At 46.7% G+C, this 14,617-nt stretch overlaps 1 long non-coding RNA gene across 1 annotated transcript in view; it reads left to right on the top strand.

The window, feature by feature from the left end:
• Positions 1–5,602: 5,602 nt before the first annotated feature.
• LOC113596938 (uncharacterized) overlaps positions 5,603–14,617 on the top strand; it is a 53,712-nt gene continuing 44,697 nt past the window's right edge. The window contains exon 1 of the long non-coding RNA XR_008288985.1: positions 5,603–8,158. This is a non-coding gene — a long non-coding RNA (uncharacterized LOC113596938). The remainder of the gene's footprint in view (positions 8,159–14,617) is intronic.

The following is a 14,617-nucleotide window of genomic DNA, read 5'->3' as shown; positions in this document are numbered from 1 at the left end:
GGTTTCGGTGGAGGGTCCCGGATCAGGTTTCGGTTAGGGTTAGGTTTAGCTCCCAGGAGGCTCCAGGCGCCGAAATCACAGGAGGGCAGTGGTCTCCGTGAAGGGCTGAATTGAGTGCATAAGGAACGGTGCCGGTCAGGATCCGTCTTTGGCTGCCAAGGCCACACTCGTTGATCCCCCCTGTTCGAGGATGCCTCCTGAATCCTCACGGGTAGCTGCAGCTGGGCCTGGGAAACGACATGGGGAGCTTCCAGGTTCCATGCCGAGTCAGTCTGCACCGCTTCTGGACCTCAGACGAGTGATGTGTGAGACGTTGGAATTGGGTCCCCATCGGGAGAGAGCCTTAGCTAAGGTTAGCGTTCGGGACAGGGACGTCGCCAGTGCTGAAGCGACTCCAGTCTCATGATCTCCCTTGAGGGATGAAGTGAGGGCCCATGCCAGAAGGCGGCTCAATTGCAGGGTTAGGGATCGAGGCAGGCTTAGTTTTCAGCGGAGGTTCCCGGTGCAGGGTAGGGTTAGGGTTAGGGTTAGCTGCCAGGAGGCTCCAGGCGCCGAACCCACAGCAGGGCAGTAGTCTCCGCAAAGGTCTGTGTTGAGGGCACAAGGGACGGTGTTGGTCAGGATCCATCTTTGGCTGCCAAGGCCAAACACGTCGATCCCCCCTGGTCGAGGAGGCCTCTGGAATCCTCTCGGACAGCTGCAGGCTGGCCTGGGAAACGACATGGGGAGCTTCCAGCTTCCATGCCGAGTCGGCCTGCCCCGCATGTGGACTCCAGGCGCGTGATGTTGTCAGACGTTGGAATTGGGTCCCATGGGGAGAGAGCCTTAGCTAGGGTTAGGGTTCGGGCCAGCGACGTCGCCAGGGCCGAAGCGACTCCGGTCTCGTGATCTCCCTCGAGGGCTGAAGTGAGGGCCCGTGCCAGAAGGCGGCTCAATTGCAGGGTTAGGGATCGAGGCAGGCTTAGTTTTCAGCGGAGGTTCCCGGTTCGGGGTAGGGTCAGGGTTAGGGTTAGCACCCAGGAGGCTCCAGGCGCTGAACCCACAGCAGGGCAGTGGTCTCCGCGAAGGGCTGAGTTGAGGGCACAAGGGACGGTGCCGGTCAGGATCCATCTTTGGCTGCCAAGGCCACACTCATCTATCCACCCCTGATCGAGGAGGCCACTGGAATCCTCACGGGCAGCTGCAGCCGGGCCTGGGAAACGACATGGGGAGCTTCCAGCTTCCATGCTGAGTCAGTCTGCACCGCTTCTGGACCTCAGACGAGTGATGTTGTCAGACGTTGGAATTGGGTCCCCATGGGGAGAGAGCCTTAGCTAGGTTTACGGTTCGGTCCAGGGACGTCGCCAGGGCCGAAGCGACTCCAGTCTCGTGATCTCCCTTGAGGGCTGAAGTGAGGGCCGATGCCATAAGGCGGTCAATTGCAGGGTTAATGGTCGACGCATGCTTAGGTTTCGGTGGAGGGTCTCGGTTCGGGGTAGGGTTCGGTTTAGGGTTAGCTCCCAGGTGGCTCCAGGCGTCGAAACCACAGCAGGTCAGTGGTCTCCCCGAAGGGCTGAGTTGAGGGCACAAGGGATGTTGCCGGTCAGGATCCGTCTTTGGCAGACAAGGCCACACACGTCGATCCCCCCTGGTTGAGGAAGCCTCCCGAAACCTCTCTGGCAGCTGCAGCCGGGCCTGGGAAAAGACATGGGGAGCTTCCCGGTTGCATGCTGAGTCAGTCTGCACCGTTCCTGGACCCCCGACGCGTGGTGTTGTCAGACGTCAGAATTGGGTCCCCATGGGGAGAGAGCCTTAGCTAGGGTTATGGTTAGGTCCAGGGACATTGCCAAGGCCGAAGCGACTCCAGTCTCATGATCTCCCTCGAGTGCTGAAGTGAGGGCCCATGGCCGAAGGCGGCTCAATTGCAGGGTTAATGGTTGAGGCAGGCTTAAGTTTTGGTGGAGGGTCCTGGATCGGGTTTGGGTTAGGGTTAAGGTTAGCTCCCAGTAGGCTCCAGGCGCCGAAACCACAGCCTGGCAGTGGTCTCCGTGAAGGGCTGAATTGAGTGCACAAGGAACGGTGCCGGTCAGGATTCGTATTTGGCTGCCAAGGCCACACATGTCAATCGACCCCTGATCGAGGAGACCTCCGGAAACCTCTCGTGCTGCTCTGGCCGGGCCTGGGAAACGATATGGGGTGCTTCCAGGTTCCATACCGAGTCAGTCTGCACCGCTTCTGGACCTCAGACGAGTGATGTTGTGAGAGGTTGGAATTGGGTCCCCATGGGGAGGGAGCCTTAGCTAGGGTTAGTGTTCGGGCCAGGGACGTCGCCAGGGCCGAAGCGACTCCAGTCTCATGATTGCCCTTGAGGGCTGAAGTGCGGGCCCATGCCAGAAGGTGGCTCAATTGCAGGGTTAGGGATCGAGGCAGGCTTAGGTTTCGGTGGAGGTTCCCGGTGCGGGGTAGGTTAGGGTTAGGATTAGCTCCCAGGAGGCTCCAGGCGCCGAACCCACAGCAGGGCAGTAGTCTCCGTGAAGGTCTGAGTTGAGGGCACAAGGGACGGTGCCGGTCAGGATCCGTCTTAGGCTGCCAAGGCCACACTCGTCGATCAGCCCCTGGTCGAGGAGGCCTCCGGAATCCTCACGGGCAGCTATAGCCGGGCCTGGGAAACGCCATGGGGAGCTTCCAGCTTCCATGCCGAGTCAGTCTGCACTGCTTCTGGACCTCAGACGAGTGATGTTGTCAGACGTTGGAATTGGGTCCCCATGGGGAGAGAGCCTTAGCTAGGTTTACGGTTCGGTCCAGGGACGTCGCCAGGGCCAAAGTGACTCCAGTCTCGTGATCTCCCTTGAGGGCTGAAGTGAGGGCCCTTGCCATAAGGCGGCTCAATTGCAGGGTTAATGGTCGAGGCAGGCTTAGGTTTCGGTGGAGGGTCTCGGTTCGGGGTAGGGTTCGGTTTAGGGTTAGCTCCCAGGCGGCTCCAGGCGTCGAAACCACAGCAGGTCAGTGGTCTTCCCGAAGGGCTGAGTTGAGGGCACAAGGGACGTTGCCGGTCAGGATCCGTCTTTGGCAGGCAAGGTCACACACGTCGATCCGCCCCTGGTTGAGGAGGCCTCCGGAAACCTCTCTGGCAGCTGCAGCCGGGCCTGGGATAAGACATGGGGAGCTTCCTGGTTCCATCCTGAGTCAGTCTGCACCGCTTCTGGACCCCCGACGCGTGGTGTTGTCAGACGGCAGAATTGGGTCCCCATGGGGAGTGAGCCTTAGCTAGGGTTAGGGTTAGGTCCAGGGAAGTCGCCAAGGCCGAAGCGACTCCAGTCTCATGATCTCCCTCGAGTGCTGAAGTGAGGGTCCATGCCCGAAGGCGGCTCAATTGCAGGGTTAATGGTCGAGGAAGGCTTAGGTTTTGGTGGAGGGTCCTGGATCGGGTTTGGGTTAGGGTTAGGGTTAGCTCCCAGTAGGCTCCAGGCGCCGAAAACACAGCAGGGCAGTGGTCTCCGTGAAGGGCTCAATTGAGTGCACAAGGAACGGTGCTGGTCAGGATCCGTATTTCGCTGCCAAGGCCACACACGTCAATCGGCCCCTGGTCAAGGAGACCTCCGGAAACCTCTCGTGCTGCTGTAGCTGGGCCTGGGAAACGACATGGGGAGCTTCCAGGTTCCATGCCGAGTCAGTCTGCACCGCTTCTGGACCTCAGACGAGTGATGTTGTGAGACGTTGGAATTGGGTCCCCATTGGGAGAGAGCCTTAGCTAAGGTTAGCGTTCGGGACAGGGACGTCGCCAAGGCCGAAGCAACTCCAGTCTCGTGATCTCCCGTGAGGGCTGAAGTGAGGGCCCATGCCAGAAGGCGGCTCAATTGCAGGGTTAGGGATCGAGGCAGGCTTAGTTTTCAGCGGAGGTTCCCGGTTCGGGGTAGGGTTAGGGTTAGGGTTAGCTGCCAGTAGGCTCCAGGCGCCGTAACCACAGCAGGGCAGGGGTCTCCGCGAAGGGCTGAGTTGAGGGCACAAGGGACGGTGCCGGTCAGGATCCATCTTTGGCTGCCAAGGCCACACTCGTCGATCCGCCCGTGGTCGAGGAGGCCTCCGGAATCCTCACGGGCAGCTGCAGTCGGGCCTGCGAAACGATATGGTGAGCTTCCAGGTTCCATGCCGAGTCAGCCTGCACCGCTTCTGGACCCCAGGCACGTGGTGTTGTCAGTCGTTGGAATTGGGTCACCATGGGGAGAGAGACTTAGCTAGGGTTAGGGTTCGGTTCATGGACGTCGCCAGGGAGGTGGCATAGGCGGATGGGTTAAATGGGTGATTGGCTATGGAGCGCACTAGTATTGAGGATCACTGGGTGTTGTATGTAAGTGATGGATGCCTACATTCTTTACCGAAGCTAACATTACACTGTATGTTAACCACCTGGAATTTAAATAAAAAATTCATAAAATGAATACTAAAGAAATACATAAATACATTTAAACCAAACTAAATAAAAACATCTTAAAAAGGAAAAGGAAAACTCATGTGATGATGTCAATAGACACAGAAAAAGCGTTCTGAGAATTTGGTATCCACTTGTGGTAAAAATCTCTTTAAAATTCTGTGTAGACAGGTCAAATGTCAACATAACAAAGGCCATGTATGTGAAGCCCACAGCTAATGTCATACTCAGTAGTGTAATTGTGAAAGATTTTCCCCTAAGATCAGGCACAAGAGAAGGATCCCCTAGATATGTGAAGGGGATTGGGTGATGCAGGCTTCTGGTTATGCAATGAATGAATCACAGATAGAAGATATAGCATAGGGCACATAGAGAATGGTACTGGAGTTGAGATGCATGGTGACAGATGATAGCTACACCTGTGTTAGCGTAGCAGAATGTATACATTTGTCCAATGACTATGTTGTTCCTCTGAAACTAATGTAACATAGTGTGTCAGCTATTCCCAAATAACATGTTTTTTTTTTAAAACTAGTAAAGGACTGAAATAAAAAGTTTAATGTAAAAGAACCTGTTAATATCTAATCAACAAATGCAGTGAAGTTCCAAACTAGAAAGTCACCGTATCCAATTCTGTATCATTCCTATACACTAACCCAATTATCTAAGAAGAAGTAAAGAAAACAATCCCATTTACAATAGCATCAAAAACAATAAAAATTATAGCAATACATTTAGCCAAGAAAACGAAAATCTCTCTACAGAAAAGTATAAAACCTGTGTGCAGGAATGGAAGAAATTCAATTTGGGTGAAAGAAAGGGGAGAACACACAAGTCAGTGAAAAGCCATCCCATGTCCAACTTTCGGAGGAATTAATACAGATACAATGTCCATATTACCCAAAGCCATCTAGAGATTCAGTGCAATCTCTGTCAAGACTCCGATGCAATATTTATGCAATTATAAAATCATATCCTAAAATGACCCCATGGAGCCAATGCAAGAAAGAATAAATCAGGGGGCATCCTGCTTCTTGATTTCAAGCGTCATTCTAACACAAAGAAATCAATTATGTCACTGGCATAAGCACACACACAAGACAATGGAACAGAAAGTGAGAGCCCAAACTAAACCCATGCATCACAGTCACCTAGTATTCGACAAGGGAGTCAATAAGACACAGTGGAGAAGAGTAGTCTTTTGAATAACTGGTGCTGGGAAAATTGGATATTCACAAGTGTAAGAACAAAGTTTAGCACCGTATAATACACCCCTCCCTAGAGAGTGAAAGGAAGAAATAGAGAGAGATGTGGTTAGAGAGAAACAGAGACAAAGAGGAAGTACAAGAAGGAAAGTAGAGACCTGGTCCGGTATGTGGACACGGTGAGATGGGCCAGGGGAGAGGGGATGTAGGAAGTGGCTCTGAGTGCTGGGGCAGAAAGGGCTTCTATCATGGGCATCAGAGTTCCATGGCCCCAAGACTCCAACATCCCTGGGTCCAAGTTCTGCAGAGGCCATTGGAATTGAAAAGATGGGTAGCCCTCATTTCTTCTGGAATTGTGAGGTTCAGCCTCACGTTCTGTCATGGAGAGGGATGTCTTGAGGGAGAATGTGCTGCTCTTTGGCAGGTAAACTCCATAGCCTGCCCTGTGGGGAGGTGTCCCAGGGCCATCTCCCTCACTGCCCCAGGCTCTGTTGGATTTCCCCCCTCCCCCACCAGCTGGCCTTCCTCAAGTTCTGAACCCAGGCATCAGGCATTCGGTTGCCACCAGGTCCTGCAGTCTGGACCTGGCAGAGGTGGACTAGTAATATTGGTAAAATATATATATATTTGACAATAAGGTACACATCCTCCCTCTGGGACTAGCGGTGTGCATCCAAATCATAGGTTGCTATCCTCCTCTCCACAACCAATCTGAGGAATCCAGAAGGTAGGTGGACCCTTTCAAACACCCTAGTCTTCACTTACATGAAATTCAAAGACTTTTTCTTGACCCAGCTTTCTTTTAATTCTGAAGAGATGGCAATTAGTAATTGAAGGCATAATAGTCCTATAGGAAATTGACCTATAGGACGGATGGACATTATTTCATCCATCCGTATCCCTAAAGCACATTTCATTGGAAATATTAGCCAAGGATACACACTGTACATTCACAACAGATGTGTAGCTCCCTGTAAGTTGCATTCTGGCGTTGTCACCTATGTGTCAACAAAGATATTATTCGTGACTTTTCAGATAAGCTTTCAACACCAAGAAGGTGATGTTAGAGAATCTGGTATGAATGGAAATTTGCAGATTCTAAATGAGGAATGATTTTTCATTTTTAATGTTTCTTTTTTTGAGAGAACCCGAGCTGGGGAGGGGGATAGAGTGGGAGACACTGAATATGAGGCAGGCTCGAGGCTCTGAGCTCTCAGGACAGAGCCTGATGCGGGGCTCAAACTCATGGACTGCAAAATCCTGACTTGACTCAAAGTCGGACGCTTAACCGACTAAGCCACCCAAGCGCCCCAGGAAGGATAGTTTAGTGGCAAAGAAGAAGAAATTAAAGAGAGTGTAAAGGATATCTATTTTTAATTGAACTATTGTTCACACATTTGTTGTGTTAGTTTTAGGCATACATTGTAGTCATTCCATATGTCTATACATTATGTTGTACTCCACCACAAGTGTAGCTATCCTGTGAAAGCATGCAACAATATTGTTACAGGATTGACTCCATTCCATTGGCTGTCCCTTGTATCCCTAGGACTCATTCACTCCATAGCTGGACGCCGGTATCTCTCTCTCTCAAAGGTGTCCGTTCTTTATCTAACATAAGTATTTTGGTGGTAAACAAAATCACCTCTTGTTCAGCATGTGCAAATCGGTGGTCTATTTTTCTGTGAATATTGCTTCATACATTACAAATGATGTCGTTATGTTAATAAATTCGGTTTCATTCTTCACTCACAAGAAAGAGAAGGAAAAGATTTTGTGTCCCAGGTCCTGTTTCTAAAACCTTCCCAACGAGGAGAACAGGCTTAGTTGCCCAGAGCACCTTCGGTCTCTCAGCTGAGCAACCAGGGCCTTCAACATTGAAGGAATTCCCATGGTGGCCAGCAGAGAGAGCTCAAGAACCACAGACCCCCGAGGGGCGGGTTCCTCTGCTGGGCAGTTATAGCCAGCAGAGGGCGCACCATCTGCTTTTCTGACCCAGGGCACCTCAGAGCAGGAAGGGCTTAGACTGCTCTCAGAGGACTCAGGCCTCTGCTGGTGCCTCAGTACAGAGAGCAGAGCTGCATTTCCAGCAGGTTCTGCCACCCGCCCCAGGGGAGACCTTGGGAGCTTAGCAGCAACTTGGCATCTCCTGAGTCACCAGAGAGAAGCTGCCTTGTTGTACTGAGTGCTGAGGAGGGGGTGCCGGGTGGCTTCCCTGGTCAAGCTGGTTGCTGAGCTGCACAGGCCTTTGCATTTTCTGGGCTGTTCCCGTGTGTCATGCCACCCCTTCCCGGACAGTTTTTGAACAAGACGTATTTTACTAAAGGACTTGTGGATGGCGGGGTCCCACGACATCACCTCATAGATGCAGTCGATGGTTGGTTCCAGATCCAGGCTTGTTTCCGGGAAGGAACCCTAACAGAAATTCAGAAGCACGGGAGCTGCATTCAATTAGGACGTGGATCCATGAAATGCTCGTCTCACGACCTTCTAGAAGAATGAGCTGGGACCCATGTTCCGAGTCCTGCTGGAAGCAGAGACCAAGGTAAGGGCACAAACTGTCCCACACATCATACATGCTTTTTTAAAAATTTCATGGTTATTTTTCCAACCTAGTGAAGTGATTGAACACTACAGAAATCCCGGTAGGTAAGTCTCATTCACCTTATGTTATCTTTTCATTTAAATTCCACTGAGTGAAGACACAGTGTAATATTAGTTTCAGGGGTCCAATATAGAGCAACACTTCCACACGTCACCTGGTGCTCATCCCAGCTGCACTTCTTAATCCCCATCAGCTGCTTCACCCATTCCCTCACCTCGCTGTGGAACTCCTCAGTTTGTTTCCTAGTTAAGAGTCCGTTTGTCTCCTCCCCCTGCCCGTTTGTTTTGTTTTCTTGCCATGTGTTAGTGAAATCATTGGGTATTTGTCTTTCTCCGACAGGCTTATTTCACCCAGCATAACATTCTCTCTCTCCGTCCACCTCGTGGCAAATGACAAGATTTCATGTTTTTACGGCTAAATAATATTACATTCCATAGACCACATCTCCATTTATTCATCCGTTGATGGGTGCTTGGATAGTTTCTGTCATTTGGCTGTTGTAGAAAATGCTGCTGTAAACACCACGGTGCATGTATCCCTTTGAAGATTTTGTATTCTTTGTGGAAATACCTTGTAGTGAAGTTGCTGGATTGTAAGGTACTTCTATTTCCAGTTTTGTTGTGTTTTTTGACATCTCCATGTGGTTTTCCAGAGTGGCTGCACCAGTTTGCATTCCTACCCACAGTGCAAGAGGCTTATTCTTTCCCCACATCCTTGGCAACACCTGCTGTGTCATCCTTCATTGACTTTAGTCATTGTGACAGATGTGATGTGTTCTCTCATTGTCCTTTTGAATTGTATTTCCCTGAAGATCAGTATTGTTGAGCATTTTGTCATGGGTCTCTTGGCCATGTATATGTCTTCCTTCGGGAAATGTCCACTCGTGTCTTCTGCCCATTTTAAATCAGATTTCTCATTTTTTGGGTGCTGTATAACTGTATATATTTTGGACACTAACCCTTTATCCGATGTCGTTTGCAAATATCATTCTGTTGATGTTTTCGTTTTGTTGATTATTTCCTTGGTGACGGGAGGTTTTAATTTTTATAAAGTCTCATTATTTTTGCTTGCGTTTCCCTTACCTCTAGAGAGATATCTACAAAGACGTTGGTACAGGCAATGTTCAAGTAAGATACTACCCGTGTCATCCTCTGGGATTTTTATGGTTTCAGGTTTCACATATAGGTCTTTGTCCATGTTGGATTTCTTTTTGTGTATGTTGTAAGAAAGTGGTCCGTTGTTTTTGTTTTGTTTTGCAGATTGCTGTCCAGTTTTTCCAAAACCATATGTTGAGGAGCCTTTTTTTAAATTTATGTATTTATTTTTGAGAGAGAGAGAGAGAGAGAGAGAGAGCAAGCGAGCATGCAGAAGAGGGGCAGAGAGATACGGAGAGAGAGAATCCCACGCATGCTCTGTACTTCCCTGAGATCATGACCTGAGCTGAACCCCCCATCACACGCTTTCGTGACTGGGCCACCCATGTGTCCCAAGACTATCTTTTTTTTCCATTGGATGTTCTTTCCTGCTTTGCTGAGAATTAATTGACCATAGAGGTGTGAGTTTATTTCTGGATGTCCATGCTATTGATCTATGCGTATGAGTTTGTTGTTGTTGTTATTTTTTGTTGTTGTTTTGTCAGTACTGTTCAGTACGGACATACTGATCATACTGTTCTGATCAGTATAGCTTTGTAATATAACCTAAAGTCTGGAATTGTGATGTCTCCAGCTTTGCTTTTCGTCTACAAGTTTGTGTTGGCTGTTTGGGGACTTTGTCATTCCATACAAATTTTGAGATGATTTGTTCTTGTTCTGTGACAAATGTTTTTGTTAGTGTGATATCCCTATCACACTTCATTTCATTTTATGTGTAGATTGCTTTGAGGAGTGTAGACATTTTAACAGTATTTTGTGCTTCCCATCCATGAACATGAAATGTATGTCCATTTCTTTGTGTCCTCTTCCATTTATTTCATCAGTGTTTCATAGCCTTTAGAGTACAGGTCTTTCACCTCTTTGGTTAGGTTTATTCCTGGTTTCTTGTGGTATTTGTGAGCCTGTCAATGGGATGGATCCCTTACTTTATTTCTGTGTTAATTCATGATTTGTTAGAAATTCAATACATCTATGTTCCTTGATTTCTGTAGATTGTGACTTGTTGAATTCATATATCGATTCTAGCCATTTTTAAGGGAACCTTTCATGTTTTTTATAGAACCTATCATGTCAGTTCCAAACAGCGAAAGTTCTACTTCTCCTTGCCGATTTGGATGCCTCTTATTTCTTTTTATTGTCGGGGTGCTGTGGTTAGGGTTTCCCGTACTATGTGGGATAACAGTGGTGAGAGGGGTCATTCCTATCTTGTCCCTGACTTTGGAAGAAAAACTTTCAATTTTTACCCATGGAGGATGAGATGAGCTGTGGGTTTTTCATAGACGACCTTTATTATGTGCAGGTAGGTTGAGTCTCCATGTACTTTGCTGAGGGTTTTTATCATGAATGGATGTGACATTTTATCCAATAGTTTTCCTGCATCTGTTGAAAGCATCCTATTGTTCTTACCCTTTCTTCTATTACTGTGGTGCAGCATGTGGATTGATATGTGAATGTGGAACCACGCTTGCAGCCCAGGAATATATCCCACTTGATTATGGTAAATGATTCTATCCATGTAGTGTTGACTTTCATTTGAAGGTATTTTAATGAGTATTTCGGCATACATAGTCATCAGGCTATTGCTCTGCAGTTTTATTTAAAATTTTTTCAACATCTTTTTCAATGCTTCTTTCCTTCCTTAGATAGAGTACATAAAAGTGAGGGAGGGGCAGAGAGACAGGGAGAGAGAGAATCCTGGCCATGCCCCACACTGTCATGGCAGGGCCCAACGTGGGACTCGAACCCACGTACCGCAAGATAATGTCCTCATCCAAAATGAAGAGTTGGACAGTAAACCGACCGACCCACACAGGCGCCGCTGCAGTGTTCGGTTTTCGTGGAGGCTTCATCTCGTTTTGGTATCAGGGTAATGATGGCCTCATACGATGAATTGGTCAGTTTTCCTTCTTTTTTTACTTTTTGTAATAATTCGAGGAGAATACATATTACCTCTTCCTTGAATGGATGGTAGAATTCATCAATGAAGCCATCTGGCCATGAACTCTTGTGTTGGGGGGAGATTTTTTTAATTACTGATGGGGTATCTTTCTGTTTTCAGGTTTTAGGTATCTTCCTGTTTCAGTGTTGGTAGTGTGTGTGTTTCCAGGAATTTGTCCATTTTTCTCTGAGTGTCCAATTTGTTGCATAGAGTTGTTCATAATATTATCTTCTAATTGTATTTTTGTGGTGTTGACTGTCATTTCTCCTTTCTTATTTGTGATGTCATTTATTTGAGTCCTTTCTGTCTTCTTTGTGAAGAGTCTGCCTAGGAGGTTTTCAAGTTGATTACTGCTTTCAAGGAACCAGCCCCTGGTTTCCTTGATTTGGTCTAGTGTCTTTTTGGTTTCTATATTCCTTATTTCTGCCCTAAACTCTATTATTTCCTTCCTTCTGCTGCTCTTTTTCTCATTCCTTTAGGTGTAAGTTAGGATTCTTTGAGATTTTTCTTGCTCTTTAAGGTAGGCTTGTATTGCTAGATACTTCCATCATAGACTGCTTTTGCCGCATTCCAAAGGGTTTTACCAGTGTATTTTCATTTTCATTTGTTTCAGTGTGTTTTCTCATTGATTTCCTGTTTGACCCATTCATTTAGTAGCATGTTACTTAACCTCCCTTTATTTGTGGCCTTCCCGCCCCCCCCCCCCCGCCCTCTTTTTGTGGTTGACTTCAAGTTGCCTAGCTTTGTGGTTAGAAAAGATGCCTGGTCTGATCTCTGTCGTTGGGTACCTCTTGAGGCCTGATTTGTGACCTAGAATGTGATCAATTCTGGAGAACGCCCCAGGTATGCTTGAAAAGAATGTGTACTCTGCCATTTTAGTATGGAGTGTTCTGAATATATCTGTTAAACCCTTCTGGTCCAGTGTGTCATTCAAAGCCATTGTTTCCTTGTTGACTTTCTGTTTCTAGGTTCTGTCCATTGATGTGAGTGATGTGTTAAAGTCCTCTACTATCATCATATTATTATAAATGAGTTCCTTTACGGTTGTTGCTAAATGTTTTGTATACTTGGTGATCGCATGTTGGGTGCATCAAAATTTACAATCATTGGATCTTCTTGTTTGGCTGTCCCCTTTAGTATGAGATCGTGTCTGTCTTCATCTCTTGTTATAGCTGTATGTATGTATGTATGTATGTATTTTAATTTAAGTCTTAGTTGACATACAGTGCATTCTCGGGTTTAGGAGTAGAATTCGGTGATTCATCCTTTACATACAACACCCAGTGCTCATCACAACAAGTGCTCTCCTTAATACTCGTCCTCCATCTAGCCCAGCGCTGACCCATCTCCCTCCATCAACTTTCACTTTTGTTTTTCTCTAACATTAAGAGACTCCTGTGGTTTGTTACCACGCTTCTCTTGTCCTGGCTCCTTCCCTAGTTTTCATGTGTTTTGTTTCTTAACTTCCACATGAGTGAAATCATATATGTGTCTTTCTCTGATTGACATATTTCACATAGCATAATACATTCGAGCTCCATCCACATCGTTGCAAATGGCAAGATTTCATTCTTCTTGAAGCTGAGTTATATTTCATTGTACATACGTATGTGTGTATATATGAACATACACATATGTCCATATGCATATACATACGTATACATACACACACACACCACAACTTCTTTACACCTTCATCAGTTGATGGATACTTGGGCTTTCTCCATAGCTGGGCTACTGTTGATAATTCTGCTATAAATATTGGGTGCATGCAATGTCACTATTAGGTATTTACCCAAAGGGTACCAAAATAGAGTCTCCGTTTTAAAGTTTATTTTGCCTGATATAAGTATTGCTACTGGCTTTCTTTTGACATTATTGGCATGATAAATATTTCTTCATTCCCTCACTTCAAACCTGCAGGAGACGTGGGGCGCCTGGGTGGCTCAGTCGGTTAAGGGGCCGACTTCGGCTCAGGTCATGATCTCACGGTCCGTGAGGTCGAGCTCCGTGTCAAGCTCTGTGCTGACAGTTCAGAGCCTGGAGCCTGTTTCAGATTCTGTGTCTCCCTCTCTCTGACCCTCCCCCGTCATGCTCTGTCTCTCTCGGTCTCAAAAATAAATAAACATTAAAAAAAATTAAAAACAAATAACAAATCTGCAGGAGACTTCAGTCCAAATAAGGCTTTGTAGGCAGCATCTAGATAGACATTGTTTTTTGTTTGCTTGTTTGTTTGTTTGTTTTGTCCATTCTGACGCCCTATCCAATGTCTTTGGATTGGAGCATTTAGTCCGTTTGTCATCAGAGTGATTATTGCTAGGTTTATATTTAGTCCCATTCTACTAGTTGTTTTGTCATTGTTTCTTGATGTTTTCTCTGATCCTTTCTTGTCTGTAACACTTTTAGTCTTTCCTTTCCACTCAAGAGCCCGATTTAAATATTCTTTTCTTTTGACTGGTGGTACATTTCTTTACTTATTTTTAATATTTCTTCTTTTTACAATTTAAGCCCAAGTTAGTTACCTTATAGAGGAATACAGTTTCAGCAGTAGAATTTAGTGATCCATCAAGTACAAAATATACCCAATACTCATCCCAAGGTCCACCCCTAATGCCCATCACCCATTTAGCCCATACCCCTATTCAGTAACCCTCCAGGAACCCTGAGATTCTTCCCTCTATTTAACAGTCTCTTATCATTTGACTCCCTCTCTGTGTGTATCTTATTTTTGCTTTCCTTGCACTATGTTCATTAGTTTTATTAAATTCGACAGATGAGAGAAATCATAGGATGTGTGTCGTTCTCTGACATATTTTGCTTAGCTTAATAAAGTCCGGTTCCATCCCCGTTGTTGCAAAGAGCGAGATTTCATTCTTTTTGATCGCCGAGTAATAGTCCATTGTATGAATATACCATATCTTCTTTATCCATTCATCTGTCAGTGGTCATTTGGGCTCTTTGCATAACTTAGCTATTGTTGATAATGCTGCTAGAAATATTGGAGTACACGTGCCACTTCGAGTCAGCGTTCGTGTATCTTTTGGATAAATACCTAGGAGTGCCATTGCTGGGTCCTAGTGTAGTTCTATTTTTTGTTTTGGTGACGAATCTCCATACTATTGTCCACAATGGCTACACCACTTTGCATTCCCACCAGCATTGCAAAAGGGTTCCCTTTCCCTGCATCCTTGCCAACATCTGTCGTTTCCGGAGATGTTAATTTTAGCCATTCTGATAGGTGTGAGGGGATATCTCATTGTGGGTTTGATTTGTATTTCAGTGATGACCAGTGAGATTGAGCATCTT

Source organism: Acinonyx jubatus, chromosome A3 (assembly GCF_027475565.1).
Source record: "Acinonyx jubatus isolate Ajub_Pintada_27869175 chromosome A3, VMU_Ajub_asm_v1.0, whole genome shotgun sequence".
Classification (NCBI taxonomy): Eukaryota; Metazoa; Chordata; class Mammalia; order Carnivora; family Felidae; genus Acinonyx; species Acinonyx jubatus.
This window is presented reverse-complemented; position numbering and strand designations above follow the sequence as displayed.